The 22339-nt window shown below is 38.9% G+C and overlaps 1 protein-coding gene across 6 annotated transcripts in view; it reads right to left on the bottom strand.

Annotated features, from left to right (window-relative positions):
- PCGF3 (polycomb group ring finger 3) overlaps positions 1 to 16240 on the bottom strand; it is a 48002-nt gene extending 31762 nt beyond the window's left edge. For 3 of the 6 annotated variants that reach the window (XM_071732286.1, XM_071732289.1, XM_071732285.1), the window contains exon 1: positions 16024 to 16147. The gene's annotated coding sequence lies outside the window, so the exon portion shown is untranslated. Of the gene's footprint in view, positions 1 to 9528; positions 9848 to 16023 lie in introns of those variants that run through there. The other 3 variants (XM_071732282.1, XM_071732287.1, XM_071732288.1) reach the window with 3 other exon arrangements.
- Between the last annotated feature and the right edge of the window lie 6099 nt (positions 16241 to 22339).

Genomic DNA, 22339 nt, shown 5'->3' with positions numbered 1-22339 from the left:
TTATGCTAGTCAGGTATTTTAAGTCAGAAATTCTTACTATTTGCTAGTCATTATACATTTCTCTTAAGTTTTCATTTATTCATTATCAAAATCAAAGAGTAGCAGTGACAAGCCAAGAAAGTATGAATAATGTCATCTTTAGCCAACTTATTTGAAATAAAGTCTGCCATGCTATTTTAGAGAATTTAGATTATGATTAACGGTAATGTCAGCCATCAAGTAATAAAAACCAAAGACGAGACTCTAGTATCACATCACTGTCATCAAAACATACCCTTAAAATGACAGTAACAGTATTAAGTTTTTTGATCTCTACTCAAGATTAGTTTGGGGTTTTCTGTGGAGGCTTGAGTAACAGGTTAAAGAGAAACTACTTCAGGTACTGCATTACTAATAGCTGCAGTAGGGTGGCTGAAGAAACGTCCACTCCACAGCAAAACATATTCACCTTTACAAAAGTCACTTTCATTTCAGTGCAAAGTAAAAGACCTCACTGTTCATAAATGACATGTAAAAAGTGACAAAAATTTTTGAGAATAAGTAGAAGAAATAATCAGGATACTGCAGCATTAAATCTGTCCATTTAATCTTTATTTGCCACACAGTCTTACCTTTAACGGTACAATCCTAGACTGAGCTACCTCATACTTTTCCATGAAACACCCATTTGTATACACCAAATGAATTATGCCCTGCAGTAAGTTATCAAACAGCAAAGACGACTTCAAAATTTCTGTCTTTCATATTATTAGTAGGAGACATAAAGAGGGAAAAAAGGACTCCAGTAAGGCAGGAGAAATACTAGTGGAGTTGGATACAACTCAGTGACTCAAAATCAGGTCCTATGCCCCTACACATATTTGTTAACTTGGTTTTCATCATTTCACTTTACAGAGAGAAATAAGGAACAATAACCAAGAATCTCCTCTCAGCTTTTATGGGAATTAACCTTCTTGGAAAATTCACAACACATAAGGAATATCAGAATGTTAAATTTATTTATTAAAACAAACAGAGCCATTTAATATCAGTTTAGCATTTAATAATAAAAAACTCATGGTTACTAGACACACATTTAATATCAGGGATGGATACTAAGACATTTCAGTGTAAGGTTTACTTTAAATATTTTCTCTTATACATTGCTTAGATTTGGAACCTGTATTAAAACTGACTCTATCAGAGGCATCAAATCCCCTCAGCTCTGAAGGTGAAAGCAAACACAGTGCAAAGAAACGCAAGACAAAGTTTTTCCTGACTTCAAGCGGTGTTGACTGAAAATTGCCTTGTATTAATATGCATAAAGCATCGATATTAAATCAGACCTGGTATTTTAAAAGGTTCTGTTTAGGTAGAGAAGGAATAAGAGTAAAAGGTACGAGAAGCACAGATTTTTAAATAAAGTGCAACCTGGCCTACTTACTTGATTGCTTCCCACCTACTATCATGACTATCAGCCCCTGTGTGTTATTCCCCATATCCATCCTCCTCCACTCCTTCCACCGTCTTCCTCTTCTTACAGCAAGGCAAAGGATAAATACATATTACATCCACCCAAGACACACTGGCAAGTGCAATTATGGAATAGATCACATTCTCATAATTTAGCAATTAGGAGCCTCAATTTAGGAGGCTTTTCAAGTGACAACAGATGGCAGGCACCTCTTAACAAAAATAAAACTTTACCAGGAACATTAAAAATACATGATATGATTTTAATTTTTTTTAATAGATAGTTTCAATTTTTTTTCAATCTGAATCTTAATTTTAGAAGATGCCAGAAGTGCAGATACAGTGATCTACCTTGAGCTTTCAGCACAGATTTCATTGCACAATGATGTGTTATCTTAAAGTCAATACACACAAGTAACTGGGACTAATGCAAACAGCTGCTGCTATGTTACAGAAGAAAAATGGAGGGGGGAAGTAAAATATAAAAATGTAAGATGTAAAAAAAAAAAGAAGCTGTCCCCTGGCAAAAGCACTCAAAAGGGCTCATCCTAGAGAAAGAAACATTAATTGCAAACAAAAAATGCATTCATGTAACTATCCAGATTAATCATGTTCTCAGAGTACTTTTAAGAGTGGCTAAAAATAATTTTCTATTCTTTTCTTGGTGTGTATTAAAGTATTAGGGTTTGTTAGTTTGCTTCTTTGTTTATATCATGGTTTGGGGTTTTTTTCCCCCCCAGTTAAAGTAATCACCTCAAAAGCAGCATATGATAGTCAGGATTCCTACATGGTCTTATGGGCATTAATTTCATAAAACTTGCCCGTTAACCTTAGAAATAATAACATTGATTAAACTTCACTGTGTTTCATGAATTTAAAATGGCAGTGAACATACTACCACAAAAATACAGGGAATTTTAGTACTGTGAATTTCTGTCATTAATGACAGGACAGAACTAATAAACTTCTACGTCTGTCAGAAGGCTGCACCAAGTTAAAATTTCAGAATTAAGCTGTTAGGCACCAGATTCACACTACCTGGATGGGAACTCCGTACTTTGTAACCAAGTACTGAAATTACTCATCTTTGGACAAAAGGTGTCTTTGGCCAAAAATCTGCAATGAGCATCAGAGTCTATAGAGAATTGCACAACTGCAACAACACAAATATTTGAAGTTTCTTTGCACCTGCAGGCACCAGCTAAGGCAAACAGGATCCTCTCATCTTCAACTCCACCTTTCCCAGTCAGTCACTACTACAACGTTGCAGGCAAGTAATGTGGTGGGCAGCAGCAAAGTGGAAGAAAGGACAATCGTAAGACAAAAAGGTTCTGGAAACATCAAAACTCTTGAAGAGCTTGGTGTCTTGTACTGCTTAATCACTGAAATTAGAGATGTGGTGCTTAAATACCATTTCAGTAATTACAATAATATTAAGGACAGTTAGAGAAGGTTAGGATGAAATTATCAGGGGGGCTTGGGGGAGAAAGTATTAAACAGAAATAATAATGACAGTAAATATTTTCATAAATTTTACACTGATCTGTTAACGGAGACAGCAGTGTTTTAAAAAAAACACTTGACTGACATGCACAAACTGCTACAGGTTTGTGTTCAAGATAAGCCAGCACCTTACCTTCTGCAGAAACTACTTTCACACCGTTGCTTTTTCTGGTTTTAACAGTCACAGAAGTATGCAAATAGTGAGTAAGAGCAAGCATGCAGTGTATCTCTCAATACTCTTGAAATAGTGTTACGGTGATGTAAGCAGTTTCCATTTCATCCTGTTAGAGCTTGGGCAGCTCTAACATAATCTTGGGCTAATAACAAATAAGCTTGGGCATAATCAGAGAAAAACTAAGACAGAAAAAATAAGGAAATAGTGTCTCAAAGTAGATGTTTCATTTAATATGACATAACTCAGAAAGACCAATCAGAAAAGGTGTTTTAATGGCCTCAAAACTCTAAAATATAAACATTATTATTTTGATTGTTATTTTTATGGATGTCTTTTAAACAGATGCACTTAATGCTGTTATTTTTGGTTTACTGTTTAACAGGTATATATGTATGAAGATATACAATTAAAATAAAGTTTTGTTCATGACACTTTGTTTAGAAACACTTTTTTAGACTACATCATCAGTACACATTCTTGCAAGAAAGATTTCTCTTGCCATATTAAAGTACAAAACATTTTTCCTTATCTCTCATCTAGCTGTCTTGATTAGCAGAACTTTAGAATGTCATCCTTATATTGTTCAAAACAGCTTATTAGAGTCCCTCTAAAACAGCATCTTCTACACAGTTACTTGTACATCTGTGATAGTCTTCTGATGGACTGAAAAATTCACTTATTCACAGGAAGATGAAAGGAGAACTTGAGAATTCTCAAGGGAAGAGGATGCACTGCAACAGCAAAAACTGAACTTTGTTTGGCAAAAGCTTGGCTCCATAGCCTATGAAATCACATCCTTCAAAACTTCTAAGTTATCCTAGACACCTCTTCCAATTAGAACATGTACAGATCATGAGTTTTTCATGGCAGGGACTTGAAACATTCCCAAGAGCACATTGACAAATACTGGGATGCAGAACAGCTATGCAACAACAGCTAAAATTTTCTGCAAGATACTCTGGGTGAAACCACCATCTGACTGGACAGAGTTAATCCTACCAGTTTTCCATTTCTGACAAGCTATCACTAGTTTAATTATATTCAAATTACCCTTTCTGCTATTTCCTTTGTTTAATGCTGAGGATGCAAGACTTATTTCTGATCAACATGGATTAAAATCACTAATAAAACTGTCAAGAGGTCTTAAGAGTGTCAAAAGTTCTTGAGGTATTTAAAAATACTATAAAAACACTGCATTATCTCAGGAGTGCCCTTCGTTTCACTAATGAATACCACTACAATCTTCTTTAAATAAAGTCTGGCTTAGTACCAGAAATCAAAATGACTGCTAGAGGCAGCAGTCTTTTGCAGAAAAGACTACTCTTAACCTGAGTATTATCCCAGATTAAGTCCTGGCAAAATGCTACAGACACTTTTGTCATACAGTGGAAGAGTATGTTCTAACATCCTCCTTATCAAGAATGTAGAGACAGAAACTACAAGACGTTAAAAAGGCACTTTATTTCAATTCAGCACACATGGATCAGAGGCCGACAAAGAGATCTCTGCCAGTAATTAAGAAGTCAATAGAAACCAGCCTTGAATCTCATGTTCAGTGAGATTCTATAATCTGAACGCACAACAGTTCTTTGAATGTTTATACCCCTGTATTTCAGAGAAAGTAATTTAGGACTTTACCACAACTGAAGCAGATTGTAATCTTCACTAATATGTCCTCTGCAGAACAGGTGAGCAACTCAAAATATCAAGTGACTTGTACTTGTCATTTGAGCCGATGGTGTACATTTTCACTGACTGTTCTATGACTCGATGCAAAATAACACAGGCTTGAACAGTTCAACACAGAGAAGCAGCATTATGGACTGGTGCCATCAGCTCTCAATGTACTTAAAAGTCTCAGTGATCTTCTTCTTCCATCTCATAACACAGATGTGTTCTATTGCTGAAAAATCCTAATCCTAGGTACAATGAAAATACCCAGTTACATAAAATGTGACATGATTCTTCAACACCAGAAATCAACCACTTATTAAGAAAGATGAGGAAAAAAAGTATACCCAGTGAGTAACTGCACGGTAATCTGAATACTAGGATTTTTATACATTTTATCTGAAGCAGTTACAGATCTCTGTCTCCCCCACTCTCATGCAAATATTGCCTATTTTTGAAAAAGGGAAGATAAAGAATCGTCATATAGCAACCAAGACAATTCCTGTTGGTATTTAGCAAAAGACTCTTAATATACCAGGTTTTCAATCACATGGCTCCACTTACTGGTCCAGACACAGTGTCAGACCAGTAGAACAGTAGCTGTCAAAATGGAAAACTGTAATGAGAAGCCAGAAGCAATAAGCTGGGAAAAATAACAGGGTGCTACCATTCATTTGAGCGTTTATTTTACCAGCAATCACTTTTCTTTTAAACATCCCTACATAGTTTAAACTCAGACTACACCACCTGAGAATTAATCCAAACAAAATTTGAAACAAAACAACATTTTAAAGGATCTGAAAAATTACATGGTTTTTTTTTTGGCAAAAAAATTCTGTGATTAAAACTTTCATTTTCGCTGATACGTCCAATTATTGTTGCCTCTGTGCTGCTATGAGATAAGATGAGCAAATGTTGCTAGAACTGCCCCATACCTTGCAAATGGTTTCTGTTCTTTCTGGATTCAAATGTACACACAGTAACTAAAATAAAATTAGCTACCCATGAACCAGTCAACTCAAATGAAAAGAAGTCTTACAACTCATCCTTTTCCCTTCAAAAAACCCCAGGAGGGCTGGTAAGATGCACTCCACTCACACTTTTCCTATTGTTCTAATATTCAAGTCTTTCACATATAAATTAAAGTAACCTTTAACACATTTATTTAGTCTCCTTTGTACTCTTGTTGTTGCATCTGTCCTACCCCAGACAAAATCCTAGCCCTTCAATTGAATGCAAATGTGAAAACAAACCTGGTAAATAGCATACCTTATGTGGTATGAAATTATATTGGAGGACTTCAATCAGTAGAGCAGAATACTTTTCATTCTTTCCACAAAAATTTGTTCAGTTTTTTGGTTTTTGGTTTGTTTGTTTGGTTGGTTGGTTTTTTTTGGGGGGTGGGGTTGTTTGCTTTTTTAGTTTTAGTTTTCTTTTTTCTCTCCCAAAACAAATGCAACTGTTAATGTGAAAACACTGAGTAAGAGTCAGAATACAAAATTAAGACCATCTGAGCCAGGACTTTCAGGTGCTAAAATAGAGCAAAAGCACCAAAGGCCTGTACATGTTACTTTCCAAAGACTGCAAGATTTCTCCTGTTAAAAATGTGGTAGAATGCACAACTTTTTCTTAACAAGGACACATAAAAATTTCAACAGTATGTCAACCCATTAACAGCTGGAATAAAGCTACACTTATTAACCACTATCAGCCAGAAAAAATATCAATAACCTCTGAATTTTACTCAAATAGATTGTAATTATTTGTCAAAATACCTGCAGAAGACTGGATCAACAAGTTTACTACTGTATTTCACTACTGTGGCTTATATTTAAGTAACCAAGCAATCCCCCCTCATTATCTATGAGAACATTTCACTTTGTTCAACATAAAGGAGTTTGCACCAATAGACACTGTGAACTTAGGAGAAACAGTTAGCTTTGAAATATCACTAGAATTCTAAAAATGAAATTTATATATGTTGTAAAAACTGTATAAAATCTAGACACCACTTATTTTACAGCAGATACAGTATTCTGTGATTACTTTTTGTTAGAGGATACAAATGAGCACAAACAGCAAAAAACTCTGGCTTCTTCATGCAAGGCATACAACAGCTTTCTTTAAATTGATGTTAATGCAGGTGAAACAATCTGTTTTCACAATGACCATTTCCAAAATTTTATACGAAACACCTATAAACCCTGCAACACCTGTTGCAACTACTCATTCCTGCTTTAAGACCTCAATTAAAATGGGAGAGAGGGACATTAGTCACATCACCTGAACTGATGCCAATTTATTAAGAAATCTGAGCAATACCAAATAGCCCTGCAGAGCAGGGACAGTTTTCTTGACAAGTCCTCATTAATTTTTATATTTCTGACACTGTCCAGCTCAGTGTAGTGTGAAGAATCTGACAGTAACAAAACAATTTGCAGCGTCTGGTACAGTTGCATCTTAAGTCCCCTGACTTAACCAAGCGCTAGGACAACAGGCTGTGCCAAACCACTTCTGGGCTGCTGTGTTTCTGTTCTGAAGTTCTCACTCTGCTATGCACATCTGCCTTTCCTTAAACAAACACACCATGCTGGGAACACACAGCTCCCTCAAGGAGCTGACTCAGTCAAAAACTAAGCTAAGATACAATTACACATTTTTTCAAATGCTCCAAGGTACAGAAAACCTCACCAGGTGATAAACAGCAACATCAGTACACTTTTACTTCTCATTGATAAAACAGACTGTAGAAGTCAAGACAACCTAATCAAATTTAACACCATTTTAGCTGCAAAAGACCTTGTTATTTTTAATTAGCAGGAACACAACAGTCCTAATATTTTGAGACGACAGTAACATCTGACTTCTTCTGTTATGAAGATGACAAAGTACTTTGGACTAAGTCAAATAAACTACTAAAACTTATTAGTCCTGGACTGAACAGACTAAAGTGAAAAGTTTCAAGTTTTCAGTGAGAAAAGAATTCTCCTTTCTACTCCTTTGCTGAGTAGACCCTTTAGCATAAATGAAATATTATGAACTTAATTATTTTTAAAATAAAATTAATCTTTAGTTCTATATGCATGACAGAACAGAGTAGTATCTGAAGCAGACAGTTCTATTGAATTAATCTACAATACTCCATATATCAATTTCCATTTTAATGCCTAGCAAGACAAATACATTGTAAACAATGATATTGAACACAACGGTCACACAGAACTCTTCAAATCCTACTATGAAGCTCCTAGCCTGACTTACATCACCTATCTTTTAGTCAAACTACATTGCTGCTTGTTCATTATGCCCCTAACTTCCTCCCTCCCACCCCTTTCGCCAGTGACAAAATTTCAGAAGAAAATCATCACTTACAAAAGAGGATGCACTTGGAATGAAGCAGCATCATCCCCTAGCAGATCCTTCTTTAGTGTCAGCACTAAATGCCTTGTGTAGCATACTTACATCTCCATATTCAACTACCAGCAATTACAGGTGACAAACTTCCTTTGAAGACTGTGGACAGCACCAGACACAACTCTAAGGGCTCAATTCCACTGACCAGCAACAAAGTAGCCGGGCTGTCAAGATACTGAGATGCCCTCTATTCCACAGCTGTACAAAATACCCACAGGAACATTTCCCTCTGCAGAATGAAGGGCAATGAATAAGCACTTGTTGAGTCTACAAAGGCAGGGAAAAAACAGCAACCTGGACATAGCAAGTGTGTTCAAAACTCTCCTTTCCTTCTGTTGTACCCTTCACCCAAGCCAATCAAAAAATAAATAGGCTTCAACACAAACAGCATTTAAAATGAAAACTGGCATTACAGTGACAAAAGCACGCATATTTGTAGCAGAAGAATGAACAGTTGAGAGGAATTACGAAAGAAATGGAAACATTTACCAGATATTAGAAAGAATCTGAACAAAGTAGGAGGGAAAGTAAAGTTATTCTCGTAGGAGAAAGAATATTAAACACCAAAATGTAAACTAGTTGAGCATATGATTTTTTTTTTAAATCCTCTCTCATTTATAATGAAATAAAGATGAGGAAAATCCTGCATTCACGCAATAAGCAGAAAATACATTCCTACAACACAGTTACTCCAGCCTTTTCAGCTCTTGGCTTATTTTCACATGCTGACCATACCATCTTGTCCATACTTTAAACAGCACATGAAGAACAGTCCTAAGCTACTGATATTCTAACCACACACTCTAACAGTTTTTTTACCTTTACTATTAGTTATTCAATAACTAAGTACAGTAACTTTATCCATTAGAAGCAGCATACAGCACAGAGGTTTGAAAGTATTTTTTACAAAAACATGGAAGGCATTCATAACTACATTTAATCAGCCCTATTTCTTGTGGGTGGTATGTTCTGAACTCATCTTAAAATGTCTGCATTGGGGATCAGTCACATTACATAAAAGAAAGATTCCACCTCATACTTTCAGGAGGCTTAGTGAAATCTTTACTGTCGTATGAGCCTGGTATCTCCAAAATTTCTTCAATTGCTATGTGTGGTCATGTAAAACAAGTACTACGTTTTTAAGTCACAGTGCAGAAGCCAGCATTCTCAATTATCTGCCTAACTGACCAGATTTTTTGTTTAAGATTCTTTTCCAAACCAAGTTTGCTGCAAATCATTGAGGAATGCTACAACTTCTCAGTTCGAAAGGGTTCACAACATTCTCAGAGGTAACAGTGTTGAAATAATTGTACCTTGAAAGCCCTCAGATTCCACTTATTTTCATTTCCTCATCATCATTAGATCTAGTGTTCTGCATGTGTGTAGGAAGAGAGGAAGTTAAATGTCGAGCAATATGAAAACATTATCTTCCACAAAGACATGACTTTTTTCAGAAAAGATAACTGCAATTATCCAACCTTTTTTTGTTTTGCTAGGGTTTGTTGTTGTTGTGGTTGTGGTTGTCCCTTTTTTATGTTTCATTGGCCATGCTGGAGCAAAGAAAGACTTCCAAAGTTCACCTGTTAAGAAGTCATTTTTTAACTGCATAATCTAATAACATGTAAAGTTCAAAACAAACAACCAAAAAAAGGGAAAAAACCACAAACAAGCAACCTAAAATAAGATATTATGCTCTCTTACACATTTTATTCAGCTTCAAGCCATTTTTAGCCATAAAATCATAATCACACAACCCATGAGCTAACATCATCTGAGCATGATAACTTTACACAATTTGAATAACTGTTACAGATTAGAGAAAATTTATTCCTGATAAACAATTTCTTGTGGCATCTAAGATTATACCTCAAAAGTTGTACTAAAAATAACTGCAACTAATACAGTACTTTTTAGACCTACATTTTTTAACACAGTCACAAAATGCAACCTTCAAGTCCTAAAATTCATTTAATACCATGTGGATCAATATACATAGACTGCTTCTGGCAATGTCTGTCCAATCTTGAAAGAACTTGACATGCCAGCAGGTGAACTGAAGAAAACTAGCTCCACTGGCTATCCAGAAGTCATTTTATTCATCCTGGTACCATTTATGTTACCTCACATATTGGCCTATACAAATCTAGACCAGCTTTCTTATGGACAATAGTCAAAATGCAATGTTTAATGAAGTATTTTATGAATACTAACACACGTTTTTTCAGAAATTGTTAATGAATTACTCATCTTGGGAGTAATTTCTACCCCATTCTAGCCAGTCAAGAAATGCAAGTACAAGATTAGAAATGCCAATTAGAATTGGTATGCAAACAGACCACTCACTTTGATGCCACCAAGCATAATGTTTCTGTTAACAACGGTGGAAATTACTAAAATGCATCTTTCAATTAATCTCCTCCTTTAACAGATTGAAACTTTTTGTATTACCTATTACCCCAGGATACATTTAGATTTCGTTGCAGGACCAGACACAGATTATAGCAATGAACTTCAGAATTTAGAAGTACAGATTCAAGGTAAGGTAATGCTAATTTCTCAGATCCAATCCAAACACCATGGGAAAAGAGGGTGGGAAGGAAAGTGCATATATGGATTTTCCAGGAAAAAATATAAACAAAACAAAACCCAGTGACTGTCGCAATGGAACAGTGTGAAATACAACCATCTGAAACTCAGGACATGAGCTAAAATCCAAGTCCATTATGACCTTAGTCCCAGAACACAACTCCAACTTCCCACTGTCTCTGTGTACAAATGATTTTGGGAAAAAGTCACTTTAAACGAACACAGCATGCCTAAAATAAATTCTAATTGCCATTGCTCAGCACTACAGTCAGATTTGTTACAATAAAATTTTGCCTAGGAAGTTAAAATAAATTTGGCAATGTTGTTCAACTAAATAATCAATTGACCCATGGCTTTTATTATGCCAATCTGTGTACTGAAACTAATAGCTCAAAAAGAAATGTTGAGAATTATTCATAGATAAAGAATACTTAATTTAAAGAGCTATACTGTAGCTTTCACCTTGTTCTTTCAGGTGAAAAACTAAAAAAAGCTGTACAGAATGCCACATTATTTGAAAAATCACAGTAAACATTACATTGACAATGCTTAGGTATTCTTATGCATAAATTACATTTATGATCACAAACATTAGTATAATGTTTGCATGCACGCTGCAAGAGAAAATAGCAGAGAGAACCTCTTCCAGCATAACATCATACATGATTAAGACAAGATCTGTAACACCACAATGACACATAAAAATTGACTAAAGACAGTAATATACACTGACTGCACGGTTACACAGATAGTGAAAACAAAGTTCTTAACTAAAACTGAGAAGTTTGACATGACAGCCATTTGCAAGTCAGCAAAATAACATGACTTTCATTCTCACAACCTGAAAAAAAAAACTTTCCTCTCTTAATTAAGCAAATACCGCACATTACATTCTTGCCTACATGCAATAGACACAGAATGCTTCCTACCTTAAATCAAAATTAAAGCTATTCACAAAGCAAAAATACCCTCCGTTTCCAATAATAAGAACAGCTTCAGTTTTGAACAAGAAGGCTCTTTATTGCTGACAAATGACATGAGCCCTACAAACATATACAAAGTTCTAAATTATTGTTAGTCACAAGATCGGAATACTAAATAGTCATCTGGTAGTTTCAACCTAAACACATGTCTATAGGGATAATAACAAGTTTCCCCTTGTATTATTGCAGAGGGATGGAAAATAATGGTAGAGGTAGTTTAAGTAAGTTCTTCTACTAGCAGCAAAACTAAAAAAAAAATTCTAATTTTTTTTTTACACTTGCATATTATTTCCTTTACATTCTTACTCTGCCATAATTGTAGTAATTCCAACACACACAACTTGATTATCACAAATTTTCCCCCTACCTTCTAAAAAATTTCCGTCATTGGCTCCATCAACTTACAATTGCGATTTGAAAAAAAAGGGCTGTCATAACTGCAAAAGCACAAAGAAAAAGTAACTTGAGCTCACTATACTTTTCATGCCCCCGACTTTTGGATCATCTGTATAACTCCCTACTTTTGAATAACACATGCCGTGTTTGACAAAGGCATATAAAGACCCTAAACTTCCTACCTATAGTATGAAATTCCTAGTATAAAGTACTTTTTCCGAATAAGGGGGGCGGGGGATAGGGAAAGAAAGAAAACAATGGAAAATAGTATAATTGATAAAGTAACTTGCATTTTTTCTTTCCACCAATGCTGGCTCCGCAATATGATTGAGAGACTTCAGGTCTCTGCAGTAGCAAAGTTCAAATTTTTAGTAATAAATAAGGCTATCAGTCTCACTAGCTCTCACCACATTGAGTGTCTTTTTTTTTAGGCTGTTGATTTAAGCGTAGATGCTGAATACTGAAGAAATAACTTCTATTAATTAAAATCAACTTGCAAAAATCTAACTCCAATAAGGGCATTAAGTTTTTTCCTGGCTCTTTGGAGCAAATGACAAACATCCCACTATTTATGGTGTGTCTTCAGTCACCAATGAACCCGTGCTACATATCCCAATAGCAAAGATCTCTTTTAATGCACAATAAACTCTTTCTCTCTTCCCTTTTAATGTATTTATGACTTCCACATATTAGTTAAACTTACAGCCTAATAAAACAAGTTTGCATTTTAAACAGAGAGCTACAGGGAATACAGAACTGTGAGTTTACTTCAAGATGGAACTTCAAAATAAGTTTTGTATATGCTAAAAGATAGCATATACAATTTTTTTTTCTAATTTTTTTTTTACACTTGCATATTATTTCCTTTACATTCTTACTCTGCCATAATTGTAGTAATTCCAACACACACAACCTGATTATCACAAATTTTGCTAAATTATGCTAAATTATGCTAAAAGACAGCATATATTTAGCTGGTACAGAGCTGGTTTTCTCTATATTTCCTTTAAATATAACAGTATAGCTAAGCTAGCAAATCAGAGCAGTTGCAACCACCACTAGCAATGACAAAAAGAGAACAGAGTTTAATAGGTTAATCTCTCTAGAATGCCGACAGTCTTAAATACATAGTATTCTAAACACCATTATCAATACAAGCTCCATTCAGTAATTCCACTTCTGCATGTGTACAAATTGGACAATAGTTCCAAAGCAAACAAACAAAAAAACCCAAACAAAACCAAGTTTATTTTATAGCATACAAGATCTCATTATCCTTTCTTGTAAACTGATATAATCTGTGGAGACAGTAGTTGAAAAGTGAAATGCTATCAACACACATGCTTTTCAAAACATCGTGTCCACATCCACTTTCTAGGCTGTAAACAGCTGCAACTCCAATGGAAATGCTTCTACTTCTTCTTACAGTGACTCCCAGAGAATAAGGAATTTCATCTGGAATTATTTCAGTCCTGGGAGATTGTTATTTGACAAAAGCTAAAAAGGCCACCTAGATTAAATAGTCATATGGGAAAAGGGAAACAGAAGCTATTAAAGCAAATGTAGAACGGTTCTTGGCACAAAAGTTCACCTGTATCTCACATATAAAGCTTAGAGATTAGCTCCTCTAAATTATGTAGCTAGTAACCATAGGTTGAGCAGCTGCAGATACAAGGAAATGTACTTTCCAGCTTCTTCATGCAGAAGTCTTTCATAGCACAGTAATCAATTTCTGCCATTCTAGTAATTAGTATGAGGCTAGCACAGATACCAAACTACAAGTTGACTTAAATGAAACATTTACAAGTGTTCAGTCTTGATTTTCTATGGCTACAGCGGACCAACAAGATCATGCTGGCTATATCCATCCACATAAAGAAACAGATTTTACTCATAAAGTGGCTTGCAAGATACTTTAAAATTTCTTTACAAGCTTTCTGTTACAGTACCTCTATGCATCTCTTTGTAAGACAATCCAACTGTTTTCTAACGCATCCTACATGATCTTAACAAGTACCTTTAGTTCTGCACAGGTTCTGTATTCTCCTAAACACATTATAAAATCTATACAAACACAACTTAAATTGAAATAGTAAAGCTACTGGAAGGGTGCAAGGTTTCTATTTCAATTCACACTGCCACTAGGCAAAAGAAAGTAACCATTACAGACCAGCTTTGCCAGACACAGTGTAAATATCACAGTTCAGATTCTTACCTGACTTGCCACTAGAAGAACAAACATAAAATTCACAAATACCATGCCCAGTAATAAATAACAATTTTTAAAGAACACACTGCCTAGTACTAAAAAGACTTGTAACAACATATTCAGCATATGCCATTGTTCCTGCTGTAAAAAGGAAAACAACTTATGGAGGAAAATATATATACGGGATCCTCCTTAAACATAAGGTTCTTCTCAACTTTTTTTTTTTTTTTCTTAATTCAAACTTTTCATCCACAAACTTATTTCTCTGTGAAACTCTAGAAGACAATTATGTAGGAATATTTCAAAAAGTGCCAAACAAAATATTTCCAGAAGAACGGTCCCAAGCATATACGGGTAAATCAGAACTCCTTGACTATTTTTTCAGAGACATACACTTTCAGAAGGCAGGAAACGGCTAAACTGATTTGATGCAAAAACTGCGTACAGCCATAGTTTGTAACAACTCAAAAAAGAAACAAAACCAAACATCTGGACATTCAAGTAGTTGATAACAATCAAACCTCCTTTGATCCTTATTTAGTTCAATACACGCTAGGCGTTCCACACAGGATACTTTGAAGTAACAACTGACACTCTCAAGAAACCAACTTCAGAGACCAATAGCACAATTCACTAGTGGTTGAGAAAACAATCAGAATTCTGTAACATCAGAAATATCTATATGCATGTGTGTAGGTAGTATACCCTCTGACTTTAAAAAAACTCAAATCACAAGCATTACGTATTTTTATCCAGGTGTACTATTTCATTCCTACTTCTCACAAGACTTAAAATCCCCTATTGCCACTTCGATGCGCAGGACTGAAGCCACGTACCTGCACACGCAAGGGACATGTCCCTTCTACTCTGCAACTTGTTGGAAACGCTACCTCCACGACAGGCACCCGCCATCCCCTCCCTCAAAAGGACCCTTTCTCCCAAAGCCCTGAGGTATTGGAGCCCTGCCAGCCCACCTCTGAAAAGGAAGATATCGACGGGCAATTCGGGACAGCTTCACGGTCCCCCGGCCCTGGCAACTCCGCTTGGGGTAGGGCGGGATGCAGTGGCTCTGTGCTGGGGGGTTCGGGGCTTCCTCTCCCCCTCAAAGAGTCACTGTCCCCTGGGCCGGGACGCAGCTGCCCTGACACACAGGACAGGGACAGACACTCTCCTGGCCCACAGAGGAATGAATCCCCCTCCGAGAAGGATGTCTGGGGAGGAGAACCCCAGACACAACCCAGCCTCTCTTATAACGCCAGCCCCTCCCCGACAACACCGCGTGCTTGATGCAGCACGGAAAGTTCAAGCGCAGCCCTCCCCCCCAAACCCCGGACACTCGAGGGGCAGAACGCCCGCTCCTACGACAACTCCCACCCCTCTGGGGCAGAGAAAACCCTCGCCATACACCTTTCCCCCACACCGGGAAGTCCCCCCTCCCCCCAGCAGCCCCCACCTCAAACACCCCCGGGAGAAGGGGAGGTGGGGGGGGGCCTGGCAGGCCCGTCCCGCCCCCGCGACCCTCGCTTGACCTCACACGGCCCACGGCCCCCACGGCGGGGCGGGCGGGGGAAGGCCGGGACCTCGGCCCCGCTGCCAGCGGACCCCCACTCCACCCCACGCGGCCCCGGACTGACCTGACGGGGGAGGGGCGGCGCCGTGTCCGCTGGCGGGGAAAGGGTGCGCTCGCCTCTCGGGGCTGGCGGGGGGTTCTGCTCCCCGCCACAGAGCCTCCGCTCCCCGGCCCGTCCTTCCCCGCGGAGAGAAAGCAGAGGGTAGGAGCGAGGTAACGGGAGACAGAGGGAAACACCAGCGCCTCTCCCCCTCCCCACCCAAAAAAAAAAAAAAAAAAGAAAGAAAGAAAAAAAGAAAAGAAAAAGGGGGCGAGAAGAGAATAAAATTAAAAGGCTCGGCCCGGAGTTTAAAACAAAGAGGCGGAAATAGCCGAGCGCGGCCCGAGCAGAGCCGAGCGGGGGCGCCGCGCTCAGGGCGCATGCGCGCGGGGCGCTACCGCGGGCACAGTGCCGGCCGCCCCCTCCCACCCACAGCCCGGCCCAGCCCAGCCCAGCCCAGTCCAGTCCAGTCCAGCCTAGCCCAGCCGAGCCGGGCAGGAGGGGTCCGGCAGGACCGGCAGGATCTTGCCGCACCGTGTCCCGGCCACGGTCTCGGCGTCGCCGTGCCCCATTCTCTTCCACCTGAAGCAGCCTCCCCTCCGGCCGTCCCGGGAGCCCGTCCCCAAGGGCTGAGGGAGGGTCCCCGGGGTGCTCAGCCTGTACGAATCACTGGGACTTTGGGGGAGGTTAATGGGGGCGATTAACTTTCCATCGGGGTACGGCCTGTCGTTGCTGCAGGCAACATGGGTGTGCAGGCACACGGGTATCTTTTCTGCCGGAGAATGGGGGAACTTGCGTAGGAGCTCTGAGTGCTGGCGGCAGGACACACAGCCTGGTGACAAACTCAAAGCTCCGGCTACTGAAATTAAGAGTATCTTGTCTTCTTGAAAGTTGACGAGTATGAGGCCACGGAGCATGTATGGAGCTTGGGAAGCCCGTGCCATGTTCGACTTCACACCAAGTGGCTAAGTTGCAAAGACAAGCACTTAAAAATTTACTTGTCCAAGCTCTTAAGACAACCAGAGCAAGCTTTGTGTTCCCAATTATGCATATATTTTCAGTGTAATGTTTTAATATACATGTATTATAATGAAATACCTCTTCCTTTCTTCCCTGATGAGCAAGAATTCAAGTCTTCCATCTTGTCCTAGAATGGAACTGGAAATGGTCTGTGACTGGCATGGCACAGCCCTGAATGATGGTTTCCTCCTTGTCCAACAAACTGCTGAGCCTTTTTTGTGTACCAAGACTTCAGGGGCTGTGCTCAGCTCTAGGAGATATCCAGGAGCTAAGACAGTGTTAACAGAAAAGATGCCAGCACTGTGTATTTGCTTTATAAAGGGTTGTGTGCCTAAGTGGATGCATCTTGTTGGTAAGAGACCTAATTTCTGTTTTCAGTTTAAGCACAAATGAATTTGCATGGAAGTTTTCTTACAGAGAGATATGCTAGAAAGTAATGGGGTTTCCTGCCTGACTTCTGTAAATAGGGTTCAGGTAGCCAGAAGCCTAAGTAACAAACTATAAGAACGTGCCTGAAATTAAGCACTGGATGCCTGGTGCTTTTTTTTTTTGTTTTTCAGAGACATACACTGCAGATTGGGAAAACCATTAGGGAGTCTATGTGTTTTGGTTTTCTTTTACTCTAGGTATTTTTTAGAATCTAGTACTTGAAGCAAGGTAATATGGCCATGCCTACTCAACTAATCTACTGCAATATACTCCTTGTGACAAGACTGTTGTGAGCCTCAGAAAGCCAAGGCAATGTTTTGCTCTTTTTCAACCTCATTACCTTAGGATCAGTTCTCATACCTTTGGCAATGCCATTAGAGAGTGTGTTAGCCTACAAGTGATGTTTCTGAGGTATAATCTTGACTGGTCACTACAGTATTTAAGATTGTAACTGAGTAGATATGAGTGCCTTGTCTGACCTGCAGCACTTGGTGTTAGGAGAGAAGTGAAGCTTTGTGTTAGCATTGCAGTCAGTGAGCTGTAATCAAACTACAGAAGTTCAGAGAAGGAATCAAGAAGAACTAGAAATATCATTTCTAGTAGGAATAAAATTAATAGCATCTTCGGCATTGGAGATGTGATTGTTCCTCTTTCTATATTACTTGTTAGAATGAGTTTGGCATAGTTTTGTCCGTACTTGGTGGGAACAATAAGAAATAGATACTGATCTTGATGAGGTCCAGCAGAGGCCACCAGGATGGTAGTGAGTCTGGAGAACATGTCCTGCAAGGAGAAACTGAGGGAACTGGAGTATTTCAGCACAGAGAAGAGATGACTGCAGGGATCCTAGTAGTGGTCTTCAACATTTAGAAGGGGGTCACCAACAAAAAGTGAAGCCAGACTCTTCAGTGAGGCAAGTGACAGGAGAATGAAAGACAGTGGTCATAAAGTGAGACACAGGAGATTCTGACAGGAAAGAAAGGAAAAAGAAAAGATCACTAAGAGGATAGTTAAACTTTGGAAAAGGCTTACCAGATAAGCTGTGCATTGAACGTCTTCAGAGGTTTTCAAGACCAACCTGGACAAAGCCCTTATTTAGGAAAGAAGTTGTACTGGAGATCTCTGAATGTCCATTCCCATCTAAATATTTCTGTAATTCTGGGATTGTCAAGCAGAGGAACCAAAATTGTCCAGGAAAATTTAGACTAACAGAAGAAAGAGTGTCTAAAATGGATGAATCATACAGGGAAGGCAGACCAACGTTCTCAAGCTGATGAAGAACAACATTAGCTTTTAGGTGATGTAGCCAGCAGTGTGCCCAGGTGGCCAAGAAGGCCAATGGCATCCTGGCCTGTATCAGAAACAGCGTCACCAGCAGGTCCAGGGAGGTGATTCTTCCCCTGTACTCAGCGCTGGTGAGGCCACACCTCGAGTACTGTGTCCAGTTCTGGGCCCCTCAGTTTAAGAAGGATGTAGAGGCCCTGGAACAGGTCCAAAGGAGGGCAACCAGGCTGGTGAAGGGACTCGAGCACAGGCCCTATGGGGAGAGGCTGAGAGAGCTGGGGCTGTTCAGCCTGAAGAAGAGGAGGCTCAGGGGAGACCTCATTGCTGTCTACAACTACCTGAAAGGAGGATGTAGCGAGGTGGGAGCTGGACTCTTTTCACAGATGACCTCCAACAAGACAAGAGGACACAGTCTTAAGTTGCGCCAGGGGAGGTTTAGATTAGATATTAGAAAGAATTTCTTCACGGAGAGGGTGATTAGGCTATGGAATGGACTGCCCGGTGAGGTGGTAGATTCTCCGTCCCTGGAGACATTTAAAAAAAGACTGGATGTGGCACTCAGTGCCATGGTCTAGCAACTGCTCCAGTGGGTCAAGGGTTGGACTAGATGATCTCTGAGGTCCCTTCCAACCCGGCTAATTCTATGATTCTATGATTCTATGAACTAAACTTTATCAGTGAACTGTTGGCTGCTTTTTCCATGCTTAAGCTTTCATCCTGGCTTCTGTTACCTCCAAACAGGCCCTCGGTCTGAGTACAGACACTGACTTACCTGTTAGTTGAAATTGAAAACTGGGAGTATTTCTAGTCACACTCAGTCTTTCCCAGTCAGAAATCTTATGTCAGCACTGGATTCCCTTAAATGTCTTCATTCAGGTTAAAATAACAGCAAGGAAAATGCTGTAATAGCAACTAAAGATCTCTGAACTGGGCTTCAAACTTCTCGCAGCCTAAAACCAAAGAACCCAAATATTCACCAGCTTTAGTCTCCTAGATGAATGTACCATGCACTAATTAATGGAGTAACTTGTTCTTTCAGGACTTATCTACAAGATCTGGGCATTAGCAGCACAAAATTACCACTTCAGTACAAACACAATAAATATATAAGTATACATATACTTGGGTATGTAGATAGATAGACAGAGAGAGAGAAATGTAAAATCCTATATTTTAACATTTCCTTTTTTACACTATCAGATTGTTTTGTGGTTAACTACACACACACACACATGTACTGCATTCCCCCCCAGATGCATGTAGTTTGCAGGCTTGCTCTCTGTTACCTTAGACTGCGCTGAACATTTGCATCAAGAGTACAGAACATTCCTTATAACCAACATTTGCGAAGTTAGCATGCAGATAACTGAAAGTTTCAGTTCCTGGGCATGCAAGGCACAAGTTCCTCTTCCTTCAAGAATATCCATATTTATGTTAGAAACTTGTTGATCTTGTAGGCTTAGAGAAATATAACTGCTTCAAATGTTTTAATAACAACAGAATTCTATACAAGTGTTGTTCTAGAATTAAGTCAGTCATGATATTTCAGTAAATGGAATAGTTATTTTTAAAATCTTGGTGAGACATCACTGGTGTTTCTGACTGACTTTGTGGTGCTTCCACTCACATAAGCCTCATTTCTCCTGATAATGACTGGAGAAGTCTCTTAACAATGAAGAGATAGTGCACAGTGTTTTATAATAGTGTTGCAGAACGGACAGGTTTGGAAGTGATCTTTGGAGGTGGCCCAGGACAGCATCCCTGCTAAAAGAAGGGTCAGCTAGAGAAGGCTGTCTTCCTTCCTCTTTTATAAGCTCAAACACTGCTGTTTCTACTTTATAGGTTCTGCATGAACATCCTAATCACTGAATGGTAACTTCATTCTTGCTCATAGACCACTGGGAACCACACTTGTTAATGATGCTTTTACAACAAGTAAACTAACTTCAGAGATGTAGTCTGTTCATGCTCTCATTGAAAAACAAAGATCTAGAAGTCCCTTACAGGAGGATATAGGATTTATCATCCCCTATGGACACAAAAACATCTATTGAATTAGCAATGAAAGGTCTGGTTTATGTAGCCAGTGCAGTTGCTGCCATGCAGCTCCAGATGTCTCTGTACACACAACTGCTTGCTAAGGAGTCTTTCTTGTACTACCATTAAGTTCCCATCATGTGCTTTGCTAGCCTCAGAAGCTCATTTCCTCCTTATTTTTCCCAACTATTTGCTAGGAGGATGAGATAGGACCACAAAAGGTCATTTGATCTACCAAGGGATACAATTGGTGGTATCTATACTGTGTAAGCTTCTGACAGATGAGTTATGAAGACATTCAGTGTCCATTTTCTTGAGGCTTTCAGATAGGTTCAGCAACGTAGCCTTGCTTTATTGGTCTGATTGTTAGAAAGTATTTCCCAGTTTCTAACCTCACTCCTCTTGCTCTTGATTTTAATAGACAAAGCTCTCCATACCCTTTGTCTTTTCAAATTACTGTGACATGTCTGACAACCTCCAGTCAGTCTTCTCTTTACTAAGTAACCCTTTTTTCCCTCATCTTGCATCCTAGTTTTTGGGCTTGCAAAAGACAAGCCATTCTTTCCAAGACAGACAGACACACATACAGCCTTCTCTCAGGAAAGTACTTTTAACCAGATCTTTCACTAACCAGGTGATGAGCTCTAATATGTACAAACCCAGAGATGCAGTTTGTGGACAGAAGTCTGACTTGGACCCCACATTCTCTCAGAAATACTATGACAACCAGGGAAATATAGTTCATCGTACAAATCTTATGCTGGGAAGCTTTAAATCAGAGGAAACTTGAAGGTTCACTGCCCCACAAATTCCAACACATTATAAAGTATTAATCAACATTTTCTTGTATATTTAGCTGAGTTTAAGCATAATCCACAGCAGATAACTCTGTAACTTATGCAACCTCCTTAATTTATAAAGTAGTAAGATACTCCTTTTTCTTTCAATAATCTTCAACCTTTAGGGTCTGGGCAGCTGACACCTTTCTCCCTCTTGTCCCTGCTGTAGAATTGACAAGGCATGCAGTCTCAGCCTTTAGGTGAGCTTTAGTTCTATTTGTATTCTGATCTGCAACAACTTTTTATGATGGTAGGACACCATGAAACCCAGAGAGATTTAAAACCAAGACAGGTATTTAACTATACCCTCAGTCATCCCATCTCGCCTGAGCTCTTCAGTCGTTCAGTCCTTGATATTTGGTTTGAAAGCCAAGTATCAAGCCCTCTAGCCAAATCCTTGTACTCAACTGTACAAAACAAAGTGATTCAGCAATCATTTGGAAAAGCTGAAACATACTATTTTAGCAAATATCAGCCATTTAGTGTAACTCTAGGCTTAGAAATATTCCCACTGGTAAGTGAAAGATTAAGGCTGTTGGCAGAGTTGGCAGCAACTGAGAGCTAGTAATTAGGAGCTTACCGTCATGTATCCTTCCTCACTAGAAGACCTTTAACTGTTCAGAAGACAAATATTGGATAGAAAAGTGGAAATAGAGGGGAGTTTAATGACTCAGGAAGTAAGTATCTGCTTGCTACTGCTAACTTCTTGCATAAACACAGCTCAGATCCCT

Source organism: Heliangelus exortis, chromosome Z (assembly GCF_036169615.1).
Source record: "Heliangelus exortis chromosome Z, bHelExo1.hap1, whole genome shotgun sequence".
Taxonomy (NCBI): Eukaryota; Metazoa; Chordata; class Aves; order Apodiformes; family Trochilidae; genus Heliangelus; species Heliangelus exortis.
Note: the sequence above shows the minus strand (reverse complement) of the source record. Positions and strands in the feature narration are given on the sequence as shown.